At 45.7% G+C, this 21,316-nt stretch overlaps 1 protein-coding gene across 1 annotated transcript in view; it reads right to left on the reverse strand.

The window, feature by feature from the left end:
* LOC129705994 (leucine zipper protein 2-like) overlaps positions 1-21,316 on the reverse strand; it is a 156,216-nt gene that overhangs the window by 40,305 nt on the left and 94,595 nt on the right. The window lies entirely within an intron of this gene.

The following is a 21,316-nucleotide window of genomic DNA, read 5'->3' on the forward strand; positions in this document are numbered from 1 at the left end:
CTTGCTGTCTCCTCCCCTTCCTTAACCCTCGAGCTGTCTCCTCCCATCCCCCCGCCCTCGGGCTCCTCCTCCTCCCCTTTTCCTTCCTTCTCCCCTCTCACCCCCCATCAGTCTGAAGAAGGGTTTCGGCCCGAAAACGTCGCCTATTTTCTTCGCTCCATAGATGCTGCTGCACCCGCTGAGTTTCTCCAGCAATTTTGTGTACCTTCGATCTTCCAGCATCTGCACAGTTCCTTCTTGAACACTCTGTAGTTTGTTCCTTCACAGTTTGAGCTGAGCCGGCCTATGCTGTGCAACTTACAGCCCAGTGGCATGAATATTGACTTCTCTCACTTCAAATAACACCGGCATTCCCTCTCTCTCTATCCCTCCCCCACCCAAGTGGCACCAGCTTCTCGTTCTCACCCAACAAACAGCTCACAACGGCCCGTTTCCTTCACCATCGTAACTTTTTTGCTTATCTTTCATTTGTTGTTCTTTCATCGTTTTATTTCTCTCATTTCCCTCATCCCTAACCAGCCTCAACCCGAAACGTCACTCATTCCTTCTCACCAGAGATGCTGCCTGTCCCGCTGAGGTACTCCAGCTTTTTGTGTCTATCTTCGGATCAAACCGGCATCTCCAGTTCCTTCTTAAAAACAAAATGCGCGATTGCATTCTGCTATCCTGAAGCGCTGTAGTGAGAGGCTGTTGCTTTTCTAGGCTCTGACCATCTGCCATGCCTTTTTCCTGGGGTGATCCTTCTGCAAGTGCATCTGTTGCCACTACCCAGGTCCCTCAAAGTCCCAATGCCTACTGTTGCCTGGGCTAAGATTGGCAGAGGCACCGCCCATTGTTCCATCAGCTGTTCCCCATTGTTCCACCAGCTGGTGGACTCTTCGTGGCCCAACTTGGCACAACCATTGGATGGACCACCCATACCCACGGTACCATGTCACCATATAACAATTACAGCACGGAAACAGGCCATCTCGGCCCCTCTAGTCCATGCCGAACACTTACTCTCCCCTAGTCCCATCTACCTGCGCTCAGACCATAACCCTCCATTCCTTTCCCGTCCATATACCCATCCAATTTATTTTTACATGATAAAATCGAACCTGCCTCCACCACTTCCACTGGAAGCTCATTCTACACACAGCCACCACTCTCTGAGTAAAGAGGTTCCCCCTCATGTTACCCCTAAACTTCTGTCCCTTAATTCTCAAATCATGTCCTCTTGTTTGAATCTTCCCTACTCTCAATGGAAAAACACTTATCCACGTCAACTCTGTCTATCCCTCTCATCATTTTAAAGACGTCTATCAAGTCCCCCCTTAACCTTCTGCGCTCCAGAGAATAAAGACCTAACTTGTTCAACCTTTCTCTGTAGGTTCGTGGATTGGTCCCATCAAGTGTTCACTTTGACTCCGTTGTCTCCAGCTCCATAGAAACATAGAAATAGAAAGTAGGTGCAGGAGTAGAGGCCATTCGGCCCTTCGAGCCTGCACCGCCATTCAATATGATCATGGCTGATTGTCCAACTCAGTATCCCGTACCTGCCTTCTCTCCATACCCCCTGATCCCCTTAGCCACAAGGGCCACATCTAACTCCTTCTTAAATATAGCCAATGAACTGTGGCCTCAACTACCCTCTGTGGCAGAGAGTTCCAGAGATTCACCACTCTCTGTGTGAAAAAAGTTCTTCTCATCTCGGTTTTAAAGGATTTCCCCCTTGTCCTTAAACTGTGACCCCTTGTCCTGCATCTAGCCTGTCCAACCCCTTAAGAATTTTGTAAGTTTCTATAAGATCCCCTCTCAATCTCCTAAATTCTAGAGAGTACAAACCAAGTCTATCCAGTCTTTCTTCATAAGACAGTCCTGACATACAATACAATACCTTTATTTGTCATTTGAGCCTCACAAGAGGTTCAAACGAAATGTAGTTTCTGCAGCCATACAATACAATAAAAGAACCAGAACCAAAACACACACCAACACTAATCACATAAACATCCATCACAGTGGCTCTCCTCCTCACTGTGATGGAAGGCAAAGTTCTTGTCTCTCCCCTGCACTCCATTTCCCTCCCGAAGTCGAGGTCAAAGCCCCCGGCAGGCGCTAGTCCGCGGCAAATTAAGGCCGCGCCGGGCGTTGTAAGGCCCCCCTCCAAGTCACTCTGAAGGGGGGCCCTACAACGCCCGGTGCGGCCTTAGGAATCAGTCCCAGGAATCAGTCTGGTGAACCTTCTCTGCACTCCCTCTATGGCAATAATGTCCTTCCTCAGATTTGGAGACCAAAACTGTACGCAATACTCCAGGTGTGGTCTCACCAAGACCCTGTACAACTGTAGTAGAACCTCCCTGCTCCTATACTCAAATCCCTTTGCTATGAAAGCTAACATACCATTCGCTTTCTTCACTGCCTGCTGCACCTGCATGCCTACTTTCAATGACTGGTGTACCATGACACCCAGGTCTCGCTGCATCTCCCCTTTTCCTTGTCGGCCACCAATGATGGATGGTGAGTTGGGGGTGGGAGTTTGCCCCCCCCCTGGCGAAGCCGTTCTATGAGTGCCGCACACTCCGTGCACTGGGAGGCCTCCTGTTGAGACCACCACCAGGAGATGACCTTCCAACAGAAAACCCTGTACAGTTGGCGGATCCGTCTGCGCCAGGGACAGCTGGCATCGACAGCAACCTGAACATTGCTCGCCTGTTCCCAAACTCCCACCCGCTTGTCGATATGCCATTAGTTCAGTTCAGTTTAGTTCATTGTCACGTGCACAGTGAAGGGCTTTTTGTTGCGTACTATCCAGTCGGCCGAAAGACGGTACGTGATTACAATCGAGCCGTTTACAGTGTGTAGATAGACAAAAGGGCTGGAGAAACTCAACGGGCTAATAATGGGGAACAAAGCTCATACTTAAATTCTGGAAAAATACGCCCACACCAACAATAAAATTGTGGATATCAAATATGTTTGAAACACTACATCTGGAAGAGATGAGATTCCTCTTAGCAGGTAAAGCAGACCACTTCCAAAAGACGTGGTCTACGTTTTTGGAACTATTACAAGCATGAGGTGCAATAGTAATTTTAAAAATAAATAAGTAAATAAATAAATAAAAGGTACCAGGATCTGGCAACGGGGGGTAAAAAAACCCATAAAACAACAAAAACAGACTTGGTTGGTCGTCCCCTTTCTGCGGAGTTTAATGTTTTAATAGAGCGATTGTTTCTCCTTTCTCTTTCCTTCTTTTCTAGGGTCCACTTTCTTTCTTTACTTCCTTCTCTAACTTCTTTTGAAGTGAATAACCTTTAATAATCCTTTACAGGAAATTACAAATTATCCCTTTTCTAAGGGACTTTCCTTTCTCAACACTCTCCTGCACCTTCACGACTCTTGCGCACTGTCTTTACTTTCTCTACTTCTATCTTTTTCTTAAAGCTCAAAAAATGAAGCGGAACAAAAAATGTATTAAGACATATGTGTTGTGTATTATTGTAATTTACCGTGCTTCTAATTAAAAAAAAAAAAAAAAAGAAACTCAGCGGGTGCAGCAGCATCTATGGAGCGAAGGAAATAGGCAACGTTTTGGGCCGAAACCCTGAAGGAAATAGGCAACGTTTCGGGCCGAAACCCGGAAGGGTTTCGGCCCGAAACGTTGCCTATTTCCTCCGCTCCATAGATGCTGCTGCACCCGCTGAGTTTCTCCAGCATTTCTGTCTACCATGAAGGAGATAGGCAACGTTGTCTATTTCCTTCAGGGTTTCGGCCCAAAACGTTGCCTATTTCCTTCGCTCCATAGATTTTCCAGCATCTGCACTTCCTTCTTAAACACAGTGTGTGTAGGTACATGATAAAGGGAATGTTGCTGTAGTAGTAGAGGTTTAAGTGTGCGGGAGAGATTGTAATATGTGATTGTAGATCTCTCTGTGGCTAGGTACATAGTCGCACATAGTCGCCTAGGTAGGCGGCATCTTGGAGGTTATTTCCACCAGTCTAGCTATCAGCGTTGCTAAGTGTGCGCTGGAAAAATTCTGTGAATTCTGCACAAGAAGACCTAAATAAATGGAATCAAGGGATACGGGGAGAAAGCAGGAACGGGGTACTGATTCTGGATGATCAACGCCATGATCATATTGACTGATGGTGATTGCTCGAAAGGTTAATTGGTTTGACGTCAAAAATGCTGGAGAAACTCAGCGGGTGCAGCAGCATCTATGGAGCAAAGGAAATAGGCAACGTTTCGGGCCGAAACCCTTCCGGGTTTCGGCCCGAAACGTTGCCTATTTCCTTCAGGGTTTCGGCCCGAAATGTTGCCTATTTCCTTCAGGGTTTCGGCCCGAAACGTTGCCTATTTCCTTCAGGGTTTCAGCCCAAAACGTTGCCTATTTCCTTCAGGGTTTCGGCCGAAACGTCGCCTATTTCCTTCGCTCCATAGATGCTGCTGCACCCGCTGAGTTTCTCCAACATTTTTGTGTACCTTCAATTTTCCAGCATCTGCAGTTCCTTCTTGAGCAGGTTCAAAACAGTAGTTTTATTCGGGTGTTACATGTTATGTTGGTCCGCTAACGTAATTATCATCGCTGCTGTAGCTGAGCGAGGTTGTTCTCTCGGGCTCAGCTACCTGTTGACTTCCCTCATCTCAAGGTGAGACCAGCTTAAGTAGCAGGACATTCTCCCCCTAGCCCAAGACATCATGTGCCAGCCCTCGTAGCTACTGACGAGAGTTCGACCATCAGTGGTCTGTGCATCAGCTGGCGCCACAAAGGGCCTCTTTCCGTGCTGCATCTCTGAACCACGCTAAGACTAAACTGAACTGCAAGCGCACTGGCCTGTGTTCAGAGTGGTGCCTGGAGGTTTAAAGGGACGAATATTACATAGAAACATAGAAAACATAGAAATTAGGTGCAGGAGTAGGCCATTCGGCCCTTCGAGCCTGCACCGCCATTCAATATGATCATGGCTGATCATCCAACTCAGTATCCCGTACCTGCCTTCTCTCCATACCCCCTGATCCCCTTAGCCACAAGGGCCACATCTAACTCCCTCTTAAATATAGCCAATGAACTGGCCTCAACTACCCTCTGTGGCAGAGAGTTCCAGAGATTCACCACTCTCTGCGTGAAAAAAGTTCTTCTCATCTCGGTTTTAAAGGATTTCCCCCTTATCCTTAAGCTGTGACCCCTTGTCCTGGACTTCCCTAACATCGGGAACAATCTTCCTGCATCTAGCCTGTCCAACCCCTTAAGAATTTTGTAAGTTTCTATAAGATCCCCCCTCAATCTTCTAAATTCTAGCGAGTACAAACCGAGTCTATCCAGTCTTTCTTCATTTGAAAGTCCTGACATCCCAGGAATCAGTCTGGTGAACCGTCTCTGCACTCCCTCTATGGCAATAATGTCCTTCCTCAGATTTGGAGACCAAAACTGTACGCAATACTCCAGGTGTGGTCTCACCAAGACCCTGTACAACTGCAGTAGAACCTCCCTGCTCCTATACTCAGAATACTCAATATTGTGAGAAAAAGCTTCAGAATCTGCTCCTTTAATGTTCCCTCGACTGTTCGAAAGTCTGGCTGTTTTGTCGTATTCTGTTAGAGTAATGAAAATCCATCAAGTCGTCTTTTCAACGAGTTAACTGACCACGTTTTGTCACAGCTCTGAATCTCAAGGTTTAACCAGACACCCATTTATCCCTCGATGAGACAATGAAGGTGGACAAAGCATAATGTGCCAAATTGAAGCGTTTGGCTTCAGCTCACAAGGTGTGAATCACTCTGAGATATGGACTTGCGGAGCTAGTCACGGACATACCACCAGCTTGGGGAAATGCTTCTCTCTCCCAACACTGAAGGTTCAGTCGGAAGAATGCAGGTTAACAACACACTGCTGTATTCAGTAATGCAGTAATTCAGTAAGTATTCAGTAGTTTAGGAAGACTCCTTCAACAAAGGCGGCAATTTGAAACTGCCCGATACCTTTCCACAACCCTCTCTGTGGAACCTGACCAGTATTGTATTCAAAAATGCACACTTTCATGAATTGAATGCAGAAAATAAGTTCCCATGGAACAGAGTGCAGCGATTGAGACATAAGGATATTAACCTGATTTGGTCATAGGTAGACACAAATGCTGGATGAACTCAACGGGTGAGGCAGCATCTATGGAGCAAAGGAACAGGTGACATTTCGGGTCGAGACCCTTCTTCAGACTGATGTGGGGGTGGGGAGGGGGGGGAAAGAAGAAAGGAAGAGGCGGAGATAGTGGGCAGTGGGAGAGCTGGGAAGGGGAGGGGAAGGAGGGAGAAAGCAGGGACTACCTGAAATTGGAGAAGTCAATGTTCATAACGCTGGGGTGTAAACTGCCCAGGCAAAATATGAGGTGCTGCTCCTCCAATTTGCGCTGGTCCTCTCTCTGGCCGTGGAAGAGGCCCAGGACAGAAAGGTCGGATTTGGAATGGGAGGGGGAGTTCCCTAATCCAGGCATCATTCTGGTAAACTCAGTGGGTCAGGCAGCATCTCTGGAGAAAATGTTTTGTCTGAAGAAGGGTCCCGACCCAAAACGACACCTGTCCGTGTTCTGCAGAGATGCTGCCTGACCCGTTCCGTTACACTAGCACTTTGTGTCTATCTTTGGTCTAAACTGGCCTCTCAGGTTCCTATTAAATTGTCTTTTGTCTATTCTGCCTCAGAGGGCGGTGGAGACGGGTTCACTGGATACTTTCAACAGAGAGCTAGATAGGGCTCTTAAAGATAGCGGAGTCAGGGGATATGGGGAGAAGGCAGGAACGGGGTACTGATTGGGGATGATCAGCCATGATCACATTGAATGGCGGTGCTGGCTCGAAGGGCCGCATGGCCTACTCCTGCACCTATTGTCTATTGTCTAAATGACATCCATTCTACAGCAGGGTGACCAAAACCCAACACAATACTCCAAATGCTGCCTCAGCAACAATCTAGTATGACAGGTTGCAGCTCGTAGACTGTGGAACAGCATCCCCCTTCCCATCAGAACCCCCTCCATCGACTCCTTTAAGTCGAGACTAAAAACTTATCTGTACTCCCAAGCCTTTCTTGACATCCTCTGAGCGAGGGCTATATGTATGTATGTATGTATATGTAGTTTGTTGGTTTATACTATTCTTATAACAAATATAAAGCACTTTGGCCAACGAGAGTTGTTTTTTAAATGTGCTATATAAATAAATTAGACTTGACTTGTCAGTGCAGTGTACCACGACAGTAGTCCTGGTAAATGAATGTGCTTATACAATCAGTATATGTTTCATTAAACAATCCGCTGTCGAGAGTTAGTGAGTGAGCAAAGATCCGTGTGCCAATGAGAGAGATCGATGTACCGTGACTACAAATCTTTTATTTTCCATTCCACAGTTTACTCTTGAATAGATGAAGTATAACATGGTGAAAGTGTATAGATGTTTTCTGGGCAGAAGGTGCTACTGATAATAATTGGTCGACAAAAATGCGGGAGAAACTCAGGGGGCGAGGCAGCATCTATGGAGCGAAGGAATAGGTGACGTTTCGGGTCGAGACTCTTCTTCAGACTGATTTTTCCAGCATCTGCAGTTTTTTCTTAAACAACTGATAATCGCTCTCTGCTTTTGCCACAGAGAGCCCAGCGGATGGCCTGTGGAATAGTAGAATATGTCTAAACAGCCCCTCGACATAATTGATCAAAATATCCAGAACATCGAGTCCGCGCCGACCATCCTTTAGACTTTAGAGATACAGCGCGGAAACAGGCCCTTCGGCCATGCGAGCCCGTGCCTTCCAGCGACCCCCACACACTAACACTATCCTACACACACTGGGGACATAGAAACATAGAAACATAGAAAATAGGTGCAGGAGTAGGCCATTCGGCCTTTCGAGCCTGCACCGCCATTCGATATGATCATGGCTGATCATCCAAGTCAGTATCCCATCCCTGCCCTCTCTCCATACGCCCTGATCCCTTTAGCCACAAGGCTAACTCCCTCTTAAATATAGCCAATGAATTGGCCTCAACTACCTTCTGTGGCCGAGAGTTCCACAGATTCACCACTCTCTATGTAAAAAAATGATTTTCTCATCTCGGTCCTAAAAGACTTCCCTCTTATCCTTAAACTGTGACCCCTAGTTCTGGACTTCCCCAACATCGGGAACAATCTTCCTGCATCTAGCCTGTCCAACCCCTTAAGAATTTTGTAAGTTTCTATAAGATCCCCTCTCAATCTTCTGAATTCTAGCGAGTACAAGCCGAGTATCCAGTCTTTCTTCATATGAAAGTCCTGCCATCCCAGGAATCAGTCAGGTGAACCTTCTCTGTACTCCCTCTATGGCAAGAATGTCTTTCCTCAGATTAGGAGACCAAAACTGTACGCAATACTCCAGGTATGGTCTCATCAAGACCCTGTACAACTGCAGTAGAACCTCCCTGCTCTTATACTCAAATCCTTTTGCTATGAATGCTAACATACCATTTGCTTTCTTCACTGCCTGCTGCACCTGCATGCCTACTTTTAATGACTGGTGTACCATGACACCCAGGTCTCGCTGCATCTCCCCCTTTCCCAATCGGCCACCATTCAGTTAATAGCCTACTTTCCTGTTTTTGCCACAAAAATGGATAACCTCACATTTATCCACATTATACTGCATCTGCCAAACATTTGCCCACTCACCCAGCCTATCCAAGTCACCTTGCAGCCTCCTATCATCCCCTTCACAGCTAACACTGCCCCCCAGCTTCGTGTCATCCGCAAACTTGGAGATGTTGCATTCAATTCCCTCATCCAGATCATTAATATATATTGTAAATAGCTGGGGTCCCAGCACCGAGCCTTGCGGTACCCCACTAGTCACTGCCTGCCATTGTGAAAAGGACCCGTTTACTCCTACTCTTTGCTTCCTGTCTGCCAGCCAGTTCTCTATCCACATCAATACTGAACCCCCAATGCTGTGGACAATTTACATTTATACCAAACCAATTAACCTGCAAACCTGCACGTCTTTAGAGTGTGGGAGGAAACCGGAGCGCCCGGAGAAATCCCACGCAGGTCACGTGGAGAACGTCATATCATACAGCTATCAGCTGTGCCAATGATGTCCAAACGGGAGAAAATAAAGATTGTTGTTTTTTGAGTTAGAAAGAAGATGGGAGAGAGATGAGTTTTTCATAAGTGATAGGGGTAGAATAAGGCCATTCGGCCCATCGGGTCTACTCTGCCATTCAATCATGGCTGATCCACCTCTCCCTCCTAACCTATATAACCATATAACCATATAACAATTACAGCACGGAAACAGGCCATCTCGGCCCTACAAGTCCGTGCTGAACAACTTTTTTTTTCCCTTAGTCCCACCTGCCTGCACTCGTACCATAACCCTCCATTCCTTTCTCATCCATATGCCTATCCAATTTATTTTTAAATGTTACCAACGAACCTGCCTCCACCACTTCCACTGGAAGCTCATTCCACACCGCTACCACTCTCTGAGTAAAGAAGTTCCCCCGCATGTTACCCCTAAACTTCTGTCCCTTAATTCTGAAGTCATGTCCTCTTGTTTGAATCTTCCCTATTCTCAAAGGGAAAAGCTTGTCCACATCAACTCTGTCTATCCCTCTCATCGTTTTAAAGACCTCTATCAAGTCCCCCTTTAACCTTCTGCGCTCCAGAGAATAAAGACCTAACTTATTCAACCTATCTCTGTAACTTAGTTGTTGAAACCCAGGCAACACCTTCTCCCCATAACCCCCGACATCCCTTTTGCCCTTTCCTGTATATCTCTACACAGTAAACGGTTCCATTGTAATCATGTACTGTCTTCCAACTGACTGGTTAGCACGCAACAAAAGCTTTTTACTGTACTTACAGCGTAGAGACCTGGGTTCAAACCCGACTATGGGTGCTGCCTGTACGGAGTTTGCATGTTCTCCCAGTGACCTGCGTGGGTTTTCACCAGGACCTTCGGCTTCCTATAGACGTATAGATATAGTGTGAAGTTGGCACGGTGGCGCAGCGGTAGAGTTGCCGGCTCACAGCGCCAGAGACCTGGGTTCCATCCCTACTACGGAGTGCTGTCTGTACGGAGTTTGCACGTTCTCCCAGTGACTCGCATGGGTTTTCAGCGAGACCTTTGATTTCCTCCCACACTCCAAAGACGTACATTTGAGTATAGGAGCAGGGAGGTTCTACTGCAGTTGTACAGGGTCTTGGTGAGACCACACCTGGAGTATTGCGTACAGTATTGGTCTCCAAATCTGAGGAAGGACATTATTGCCATAGAGGGAGTGCAGAGAAGGTTCACCAGACTGATTCCTGGGATGGCAGGACTGAAGAAAGACTGGATAGACTTGGTTTATACACTTTAGAATTTAGGAGATTGAGAGGGGATCTTATAGAAACTTACAAAATTCTTAAGGGGTTGGACAGGCTAGATGCAGGAAGATTGTTCCCGATGTTGGGGAAGTCCAGGACAAGGGGTCACAGCTTAAGGATAAGGGGGAAATCCTTTAAAACCGAGATGAGGAGAACTTTTTTTCACACAGAGAGTGGTGAATCTCTGGAACTCTCTGCCACAGAGGGTAGTTGAGGCCAGTTCATTGGCTATATTTAAGAGGGAGTTAGATGTGGCCCTTGTGGCCAAGGGGATCAGGGGTATGGAGAGAAGGCAGGTACGGGATACTGAGTACGGGATACTGGATGATCAGCCATGATCATATTGAATGGCGGTGCAGGCTCGAAGGGCCGAATGGCCTACTCCTGCACCTAATTTCTATGTTTCTATGTTTCTATGTACAGGTTTGTAGGTTAATTGTCTTGGTATTAGTGTAAAATTGTCCCTAGTGTGTGCGGGGTAGTGTTAGTGTGCGGGGATTGCTGGTCAGTGAGGACTGGGTGGGCCGAAGGGCCTGTTTCCGCGCTGTATCTCTAAAGTAAACCAAACCCTTCATCAAACGTCACCATTCCTTTTCTCCTGAGATGCCGCATAACCCGCTGATTTCCTGCAGCGTTTTGCGTCTGTCTTCTTCAAAGAAATCACTTGTCTGGCTTATTGTTTGTTAGTAAATTCATGCGCTTTCAAAATGACTCATGAGAGAAGGAACTAAATGAAACATTAATGAGCAGACGTGAATCGGCACAGAAGAAGGGCATTTGCATCTGAATCTGGGATATTTGGCAAGTTGTGCAATCATTGGCCGAGGAAAAATAATAAATGAATTGAACTTCCAGTGTGGCTTTAAGAGATAACAAGCGATGACAGTAATTGTAATTTGGCAAACCCTCCATGGAAATTGTGCAGCTTTCAATGCAGAGGTCTCAACGTGACTGGTTTTAATATAGAAGGAGGTGCCATTGTGACCATAACATTCAAATCTTTGCTTCATGTCGTTTAGATTAGAGATACAGTGCGCAAATAGACAATAGACAATAGGTGCAGGAGTAGGCCATTCGGCCCTTCGAGCCAGCACCGCCATTCAATGTGATCACGGCTGATCATCCAGGCCCATCGGCCCGCCGAGCCCGCGCCAACCAGCGATCCCCGCACACTAACACTATCCTGCACGCAGTAGGGACAATTTACAATATTACCGAGTCCAATCAGCCTACAAACCTGCGCGTGCTTGGAGTGTGGGAGGAAACTGGAGAAAACCCACGCAGGCCACGGGGAGAACGTGCAAACTCCGTGCGGATAGCACCCGTAGTCGGGATCAAACCCGGGTCTCCGGCGCTGTAAGGCAGCAGCTCTACCCGCTGCGTCACCCACCCGGCAGGGGTAATTTAAGCATGGACAGCTATCTGCAGAACCAAAAGAGATGGGGGAGATATTGAACAATTTCTTTTCTACGGTATTCACCAAGGAGAAGGATATTGAATTATGTGAGGTAAGGGAAACAAGTAGAGTAGCTATGGATACTATGAGATTCAAAGAAGAGGAAGTACTAACACTTTTGAGAAATATAAAAGTGGATAAGTCTCCAGGTCCGGACAGGATATTCCCTAGGACATTGAGGGAAGTTAGTGTAGAAATAGCAGGGGCTATGACAGAAATATTTCAAATGTCATTAGAAACGGGAATAGTCCCCGAGGATTGGCGTACTGCGCATGTTGTTCCATTGTTTAAAAAGGGTTCTAAGAGTAAACCTAGCAATTATAGACCTGTTAGTTTGACGTCAGTGGTGGGCAAATTAATGGAAAGGATACTTAGAGATAATATATATAAGCATCTGGATAAACAGGGTCTGATTAGGAACAGTCAACATGGATTTGTGCCTGGAAGGTCATGTTTGACTAATCTTCTTGAATTTTTTGAAGAGGTTACTCGGGAAATCGAGGAGGGTAAAGCAGTGGATGTTGTATACATGGACTTCAGTAAGGCCTTTGATAAGGTTCCTCACGGAAGGTTGGCTAAGAAGGTTCAACTGTTGGGTATAAATGGTGGAGTAGCAAGATGGATTCAACAGTGGCTGAATGGGAGATGCCAGAGAGTAATGGTGGATGGTTGTTTGGCAGGTTGGAGGCCAGTGACTAGTGGGGTGCCACAGGGATCGGTGTTGGGTCCACTGTAGTTTGTCATGTACATCAATGATCTGGATGATGGTGTGGTAAATTGGATTAGTAAGAATGCAGATAATACTAAGATAGGTGGGGTTGTGGATAATGAAATCGATTTTCAAAGTCTACAGAGAGATTTATGCCAGTTGGAAGAGTGGGCTGAAAGATGGCAGATGGAGTTTAATGCTGATAAGTGTGAGGTGCTACATCTTGGCAGGACAAATCAAAATAGGATGTACATGGTAAATGGTAGGGAATTGAAGAATGCATGTGAACAGAGGGATCTGGGAATAACTGTGCACAGTTCCCAGAAGGTGGAATCTCGTGTAGATAGCTTTTGGTGTGCTGGCCTATATATATCAGAGCATTGAGTATAGAAGTTGGGATGTAATGTTAAAATTGTACAAGGCATTGGTGAGGCCAAATCTGGAGTATGGTGTACAATTTTGGTCGCCCAATTATAGGAAGGATGTCAACAAAATAGAGAGAGTACAGAGGAGATTTACTAGAATGTTGCCTGGGTTTCAACAACTAAGTTACAGAGAAAGGTTGAACAAGTTAGGGCTTTATTCTTTGGAGTGCAGAAGGTTAAGGGGGGGGACTTGATAGAGGTCTTTAAAATGATGAGAGGGATAGACAGAGTTGATGTGGACAAGCTTTTCCCACTGAGAGTAGGGAAGATTCAAACAAGAGGACATGACTTCAGAATTAAGGGACAGAAGTTTAGTGGTAACATGAGGGGGAACTTCTTTACTCAGAGAGTGGTGGCTGTGTGGAATGAGCTTCCAGTGAAGGTGGTGGAGGCCGGTTCGTTTTTATCATTTAAAAATAAATTGGATAGTTATATGGATGGGAAAGGAATGGAGGGTTATGGTCTGAGCGCAGGTATATGGGACTAGGGGAGAATACGTGTTCTGCACGGACTAGAAGGGTCGAGATGGCCTGTTTCCGTGCTGTAATTGTTATATGGTTATAAGCAATACAAATATAGGAGAAATACAGCGGTGCTGGCATTTTTCCACCCCATGGAGGTCATGCCTTACACAGATCTTGTAAATGCTTACATTCCAAGCATGCTTTACACGGCAAAAGTCAATTCCCTGTCATATTTTCTAACGGCGATGGCATTTTGCAATTAAGTTCCATGTTTTCATTATTCAACAGTCAATGGGGACCTGGCACGAGCAGTCAGCATAGAAACCTCGCTCTCGTTTTCAAGAGAGAGTCAGATTTAGCTCTTAGGGCGAATGGAATCAAACAGATATGGGGAGAAAGCAGGAACGGGGTACTGATTCTGGATGATCAGCCATGATGGTGGTACTGGCTCGATGGGCTGAATGGCCTCCTCCTGCACCTATTGTCTATGTTTCTATGTTTCTAATCCTCCAATGTCACTGCAATCCCTCAATGGCTGGAACGGGTAACTCTTTGACTTTGTTTGCCAGGCTCAGGCTGGGTTGCGTTGACCTCTATCGTGGGGTCACAAAGGACAAACTCCTATTTTTAGCCGTTCAACGTGATGTTTTAATCAATTGCTAAAATTAACATCGAAGTCAGACTCGAAGAAAGGTCAGGTAGATTTGAATCAATAAAAAAAATCCCAGTGAAAATTGAAACAGCCCAGTTGCATTTTACCCCAATGTAGAGTCATAGAGTGATACACCGTGGAAACAGGCCCTTCGGCCCAACTTGCCCATCGAGGCCAACATGTCCCATCTACACTAGTCCCACCTGCCTGCATTTGGACAATTACCTGGAGTATTGCATACAGTTCTGGTCTCCTAATCTGAGGAAAGACATTCTTGCCATAGAGGGAGTACAGAGAAGGTTCACCAGACTGATTCCTGGGATGTCAGGACTTTCATATGAAGAAAGACTGGATAGACTCGGCTTGTACTCGCTAGAATTTAGAAGATTGAGGGGGAATCTTATAGAAACTTACAAAATTCTTAAGGGGTTGGACAGGCTAGATGCAGGAAGATTGTTCCCGATGTTGGGGAAGTCCAGAACAAGGGGTCACAGTTTAAGGATAAGGGGGAAATCTTTTAGGACCGAGATGAGAAAAACATTTTTCACACAGAGAGTGATGAATCTCTGGAATTCTCTGCCACAGAAGGTAGTTGAGGCCACAGTTCATTAGCTATATTTAAGAGGGAGTTAGATGTGGCCCTTGTGGCGAAAGGGATCAGGGGGTATGGAGAGAAGGCAGGTACAGGATACTGAGTTGGATGATCAGCTATGATCATATTGAATGGCGAATGGTGCAGGCTCGAAGGGCCGAATGGCCTACTCCTGCACCTATGTTTCTATGTTTCTAATAACCCTCCAAACCTGGCCTCAGCTACCTCCTCTGGCAGCTCGTTCCATACACCCACCACCCCTTGTGTGTGAAAATGTTACCCCTCAGATTCCTATGAAATCTTTTCCCCTTCACCTTGAACAAGTGTCCTCTGGTCCTCGATTCCCCAATTACGGTACTTAAATATACAGTTTCGTTCCTATTGTAAATGTGCTGAAAAGCTGATTTTTATTTAAACTTTAGACAGGAATTCAATGGCTTATTACAATGTTCAAACACTGATTGCTGGCCTCCAAGATAAAGACTCACTCACTTTTCCTTCACTTACTTATACTTTGGGTGTGGGTGGGGTGTGTATGCGTGCTTTGTCCGTGATATTTATTTAGTTGTTTATCTTTAATATTTTACCTTGTATGTATCGTTAGCTTTTAGAAATGTTTGAATGCTGTACTGACTGGCTGACATTTTAAATTTCGTTGTACATGGTTCATGTTACAATGACAATAAAGAAACTATTCTATTCTATTCTATTTTTGGAAGCTAATCTCTGAACTTTGATAATGTTTTCCCATGAACATTCCTGAAAGTAGCGGGAGAATCATTAGAGGAAATTTGAAGAGACATAAAAAGATCCAATGTCGCCGAGTTTAGTTTAGTTTAGTTTAGTTTAGTGATACAGCGCAGAAACAGGCCCTTCGGTCCACTGAGTCCACGCCGACCAGCGATCCACACACACTAACACTATCCAACCCACACTCAGGACAATTTTACATTTACACCAATTTTACATTCACCTGCACACCTACACGTCTTTTGGAGTGTGGGAGGAAACCGAAGATCTCGGAGAAAACCCCACACAGGTCACGGGGAGAACGTGCAAACTCCGTACAGGCAGCGCCCATAGTCAGGATCGAACCCTGGTCTCTGGCGCTGTAAGTCAGTAGCTCTACCGCTACGCCATCGTTCCGTATAGTGCCAGCGACCCGGGTTCAATCCTGACTCTGGCTGGCTGTCTGTACGGAGTTTGCACGTTCTCCCCGTGGCCATGCGGATTTTTCTCTGAGATCCAATGAGATAGATCAGCCAGGATTGAATGGAGGAGTAGACCCGATGGGCCGAATGGCCTAATTTTGCTCCTATCACCTAAACTTATGAACTTATGAAGGAAGAGCACGGCATGGAAGAAGATTCGAAGCCTGGATGAAGACCAAGCATGGAGCAAGCCCACAGCTTGGAGCAAGACATAGAACACAGCACAGTGTAGCCTTTGGTCTTGTACACTCTGGAGTTTAGAAGGATGAGAGGATATCTTATTGAAACATATAGGATTATTAAGGGTTTGGACACGCTAGAGGCTGGAAACATGTTCCCGATGTTGGGGGAGTCCAGAACCAGGGGCCACAGTTTAAGAATAAGGGTTAAGCCATTTAGAACGGAGACGAGGAAACACTTTTTCACACAGAGAGTGGCGAGTCTGTGGAATTCTCTGCCTCAGAGGGAGGCCGGTTCTCTGGATACTTTGAAGAGAGAGCTAGATAGGGCTCTTAAAGATAGCGGAGTCAGGGGATATGGGGAGAAGGCAGAAACGGGGTACTGATTGTGGTTGATCAGCCATGATCACATTGAATGGCGGTGCTGGCTCGAAGGTCCGAATGGCCTCCTCCTGCACCTATTGTCTATTGTCTATTGGTCCACTATGGCATTTAAGAGGTTTTTGGATAGGCACATAGATATGCAAAGAATGTTTCATCTGAAACATTGCCCAATGAAGCTGAAGATTTTATATGTAGGAAGGAACTGCAGCTGCTGGCTTAAACCGAAGATAGACACAAAAAGCTGGAGTAACTCGGACAGCATCTCTGGAGAAAAATAATCGGTGACGTTTCGGGTCTGAAGAAGGGTCTTGACCCAAAACATCACCTATTCCTTCTCTCCAGAGATGCTGCCTGTCCCGCTGAGTTACTCCAGCATTTTGTGTCTCTCTTCGATTTAAACCTGCATCTGCAGTTCCTTCCTACACACAAGGATTTATTACGATCACCAATAATCACACCATTGCTTTACGATCTAGCAGATTGGAAGTTGAGCAACATATAACTGATGAGGTCAACTGCTAATGTCGAGAAGGTGATACTGCTTTGAATGACTCAATAATCAAGATAGGGTGGTCAAAATCGCCAAGATATGAACATCTCAGTGGAAGCTGTTCTGTAAAAACTCTGATTTAATTGGTTTCTCAGTCCAGAAGTTTGACACTTATCCAGAGACACACATGCGTAATCTAACATTTTGAATCCCAATTGATTGACGACACAATTAAAAAAAAAAAAATTTTGATGAAATTACATTCAAAATTCCACTCTCCATCAAGACTCCTCATTTAACCAGCAGTCCCTATCAGAGTTGAAAATAATATTGCCAATGGTAATGTCTCGGTTCCTCTCTCCTAATTTAAATGATTTAGTGGCAATGCCTTTGGGCCAGCTTAAAAAAAATGCAATTTGCTCCGTTTTGCTAAACGTACCATATTTCAAAGGTCTAGTTCTCCAGCAATTCCACCAAGAGTTACAATTTGATTTATGATTCTTATTTACTTGCTGTGAATGCTCCACAGAATTCCCTTTAATTGAAAACTAACCAACAATTCCAACAGTCACTTGAAGAAAATATTACTTCTGCCCAGAGATTGCTATCGCCCCCGATAACCACCTTCAGTTTATTAATTTATATAACTCCACGCATAGGGTGAGCCATGTGACATTGTTGCTTCATGTATAGAAACATAGAAACATAGACAATAGGTGCGGGAGTAGGCTATTCATTCGGCCCTTCGAGCCTGCACCGCCATTCAATATGATCATGGCTGATCATCCAACTCAGTATCCTGTACCTGCCTTCTCTCCATACCCCCTGATCCCTTTAGCCACAAGGGCCACATCCTTAAGGGGTTGGACAGGCTAGATGCAGGAAGATTGTTCCCGATGTTGGGGAAGTCCAGGACAAGGGGTCACAGCTTAAGGATAAAGGGGGAAATCCTTTAAAACCGAGATGAGAAGAACTTTTTTCACGCAGAGAGTGGTGAATCTCTGGAACTCTCTGCCACAGAGGGTAGTTGAGGCCAGTTAATTGGCTATATTTAAGAGGGAGTTAGATGTGGCCCTTGTGGCTAAGGGGATCAGGGGGTATGGAGAGAAGGCAGGTACGGGATACTGAGTTGGATGATCAGCCATGATCATATTGAATGGCGGTGCAGGCTCGAAGGGCCGAATGGCCTACTCCTGCACCTAATTTCTATGTTTCTATGTTTCTATCTAACTCCCTCTTAAATATAGCCAATGAACTGTGGCCTCAACTACCTTCTGTGGCAGAGAATTCCACAGAAGGACAGGCTGAACGGTGGGGCAGCGGTAGAGTTGCTGCCTTACAGCGCCAGAGACCCGGGTTCGATCCTGGCTGTGGGTGCTCTCTGTATGGAATTTGAACGTTTGTGGATGATCAGCCATGATTACATTGAATGGCAGTGCTGGCTCGAAGGGCCGAATGGCCTACTCCCGTACCTGTTGTCTATTGTTCTCTGTGACCTATGTGGGTTTCCTCCCACACTAAAGAAGGCTCCCGACTTGAAGTGTTGTCTATCCATTCCCTCCACAGATGTTGCCTGAGCCGCTGAGTTCCTCCAGCACCTTGTCTGCTTGGATAGATCTTTAGTTCTTAACAGGATTTAGAGGGTGGTGAATCTGTGGGATTCATTGCCACAGAAGGCTGTGGAGGCCAAGTCCGTGGATATTTTTAAGGCAGAGATAGATTGATTCTTGATTAGTGCGGGTGTCAGAGGTTATGGGGAGAAGGCAGGAGAATGGGGTTAGGAGGGAGAGATAGATCAGCCATGATTGAATGGCGGAAGGTAGACAAAAATGTTGGAGAAACTCAACGGGTGCAGCAGCATCTATGGAGCGAAGGAAATAGGCAACGTTTCGGGCCGAAACCCTTCCGGGTTTCGGCCCGAAACGTTACCTATTTCCTTAAGGGTTTCGGGCCGAAACATTGCCTATTTCCTTCGCTCCATAGATGCTGCTGCACCCGCTGAGTTTCTCCAGCATTTTTGTCTACCTTTGATTTTCCAGCATCTGCAGTTCCTTCTTAAACCCATTGAATGGCGGAATATACTTGATATGCCAAATGGCCTAATTCTGCTCCTATCACTTGTTAACTTGATGCATGGGTTTTCTCCGGGTGTTCCGGTTTCCTCCCACTCTCCAAAAATGTACAGCTCTGCAGGTTAGTTGGCTTCTAGAATGATCCCTAGTGTGTAAGTGAACTAGTGCATGGGTCATTGTGGTTGGCATGGACTCGGTGGGCCGAAGGGCCTATTTCCACGCTGTATCTCTAAACTAAACCTAAACTAAAAGGGCGGGAAAATAAATATGCATCAAAATATCTTTAGGACTTCTAAATAGGTTATCGCTTTTGCTAATAATCCTATTTCACCTAATTTGAGGAAGGACATTCTTGCTATTGAGGGAGTGCAGCGTAGGTTCACCAGGTTAATTCCCGGGATGGCGGGACTGTCATATGCTGAGAGAATAGAGCGGCTGGGCTTGTATACTCTGGAGTTTAGAAGGATGAGAGGTGATCTCATTGAAGCATATAAGATTGTTAAGGGCTTGGACACGCTAGAGGCAGGAAACATGTTCCCGATATTGGGCGAGTCCAGAACCAGGGGCCACACACAGTTTGAGAATAAGGAGTAAGCCATTTAGAATGGAGACAAGGAAACACTTTTTCTCTCAGAGTCTGTGGAATTCTCTGCCTCAGAGGGCGGTGGAGGCAGGTTCTCTGGATACTTTCAAGAGAGAGCTAGTTAGGGCTCTTAAAAATAGCAAAGTCAGGGGATATGGGGAGAAGGCAGGAACGGGGTTCTGATTAGGGATGATCAGCCATGATCACATTGAATGGAGGTGCTGGCTCGAAGGGTCAAATGGCCTACTCCTGCACCTATTGTCTATTGATTGAATAGCGGATCAGACTTGATGGGCCTTATGCTCCTAGAACGTATCGAAAAATGAGGGCTGTGGAAAGCTAACAATTTGATGTATGGTTTTAGAAAAAAAAACTATTTAGACAATTCACATTACAACAAGTCAAGGGAGCTGACTATCTTATGAAATCTTTTCAATCCTTGAATATATTCCTTGACAAAGGAGGTTCAATAATTTGTGCCCTGCAGCCTACAATATCCCGATATCTCTCCTTCATTGCAGAGTTTGGTGACTTGAGAATACAAACACAGGTACCTGCATCAAACACCTGCATTACTGATAAGACCAGGCTCCCTTCACCTCTGGGGCTCTTTAAATCGGGTCTAAAATAGCTTGCAGCTTTGCAATGGACTAAAACCATCGCTCAAACAACTCACACTTGACGCGTTCATTTGTAGGAGAGATTCGCTGCGATTCCCAGAGAATCTGAAACGTGTTAGCGCGCACACACATAGCGCGGTGGGAACGCGGTCATTGGCCTTTAGCAAGCATTTACCATCAAATCCCTCACCATCATTCCCAAATCCTGTTTGAAATTGAGGAAGATTTAATGCAATTCGCGTGTAAGTGAAGGGTGGCCCGGTGGCGCAGCGGTAGAGTTGCTGCCTCATGGCGCCGAAGACCCGGGTTCGATTCAGACTGCGGGTGCCGTCTGTACGGAGTTTGCACGTTAGTGTGCGGGTTTTCTCCAAGATCTTCGGTTTCCTCCCACATTCCAAAGACGTACATGTTTGCAGGTTAATAGGCTTGGTATAAGTGTAAATCATCCCTAGTGTGTGTAGGATAGTGTTAATGTGCGGGGATCGCTGGTCGGCACGGACTCGGTGGGCCGAAGGGCCTGTTTCCGCGCTGTATCTCTAAACAAAACTAAACTAAATTCAACTCCAAGTATTCCCAATAGAGTAATCTTGCGAACTGCAACGTTAGTGTTTTACTTGGTAACACTGTGTGCTCTACAGAATGTCTTGTTTGTCATTAATGGCGAGTTACTGAGTGATTTAAATTTTCAATTAACTATTTAAGGCTGTTTAATTTAAACTAAATCTCACCAATTTCCATAACATGAACATGAATGCAGCTGATTCCATTCATTGTTTTGCGATTTTACATTAAAAATAATATTTTGGGGTAATATTTCCATCTTTTCTTTCATATGTCTGATGTATTAATATTGCATTTTGTTACTTAATTCCGGTAATTGAATTAGGGACCAGTAGTGTAATGATTTGTTTCTTGTATGAGCGTCCAAGGATATGAAGTTCTCGTGAGCCATGAATTATGGATTTGGATAGGAAACCGGACAAAAAGTCTTTAACATGAAACATGTTTCTCTTTCCACAAATGTTGCCGGTCCTGTGTGGGAGTGTGGGAGGAAACCGGAGCACCCGGAGAAGACGCACGCTGGTCAGAGAACGAACACCTAGGGGC

Source organism: Leucoraja erinacea, chromosome 18, assembly GCF_028641065.1.
Source record: "Leucoraja erinacea ecotype New England chromosome 18, Leri_hhj_1, whole genome shotgun sequence".
Lineage (NCBI taxonomy): Eukaryota > Metazoa > Chordata > Chondrichthyes > Rajiformes > Rajidae > Leucoraja > Leucoraja erinaceus.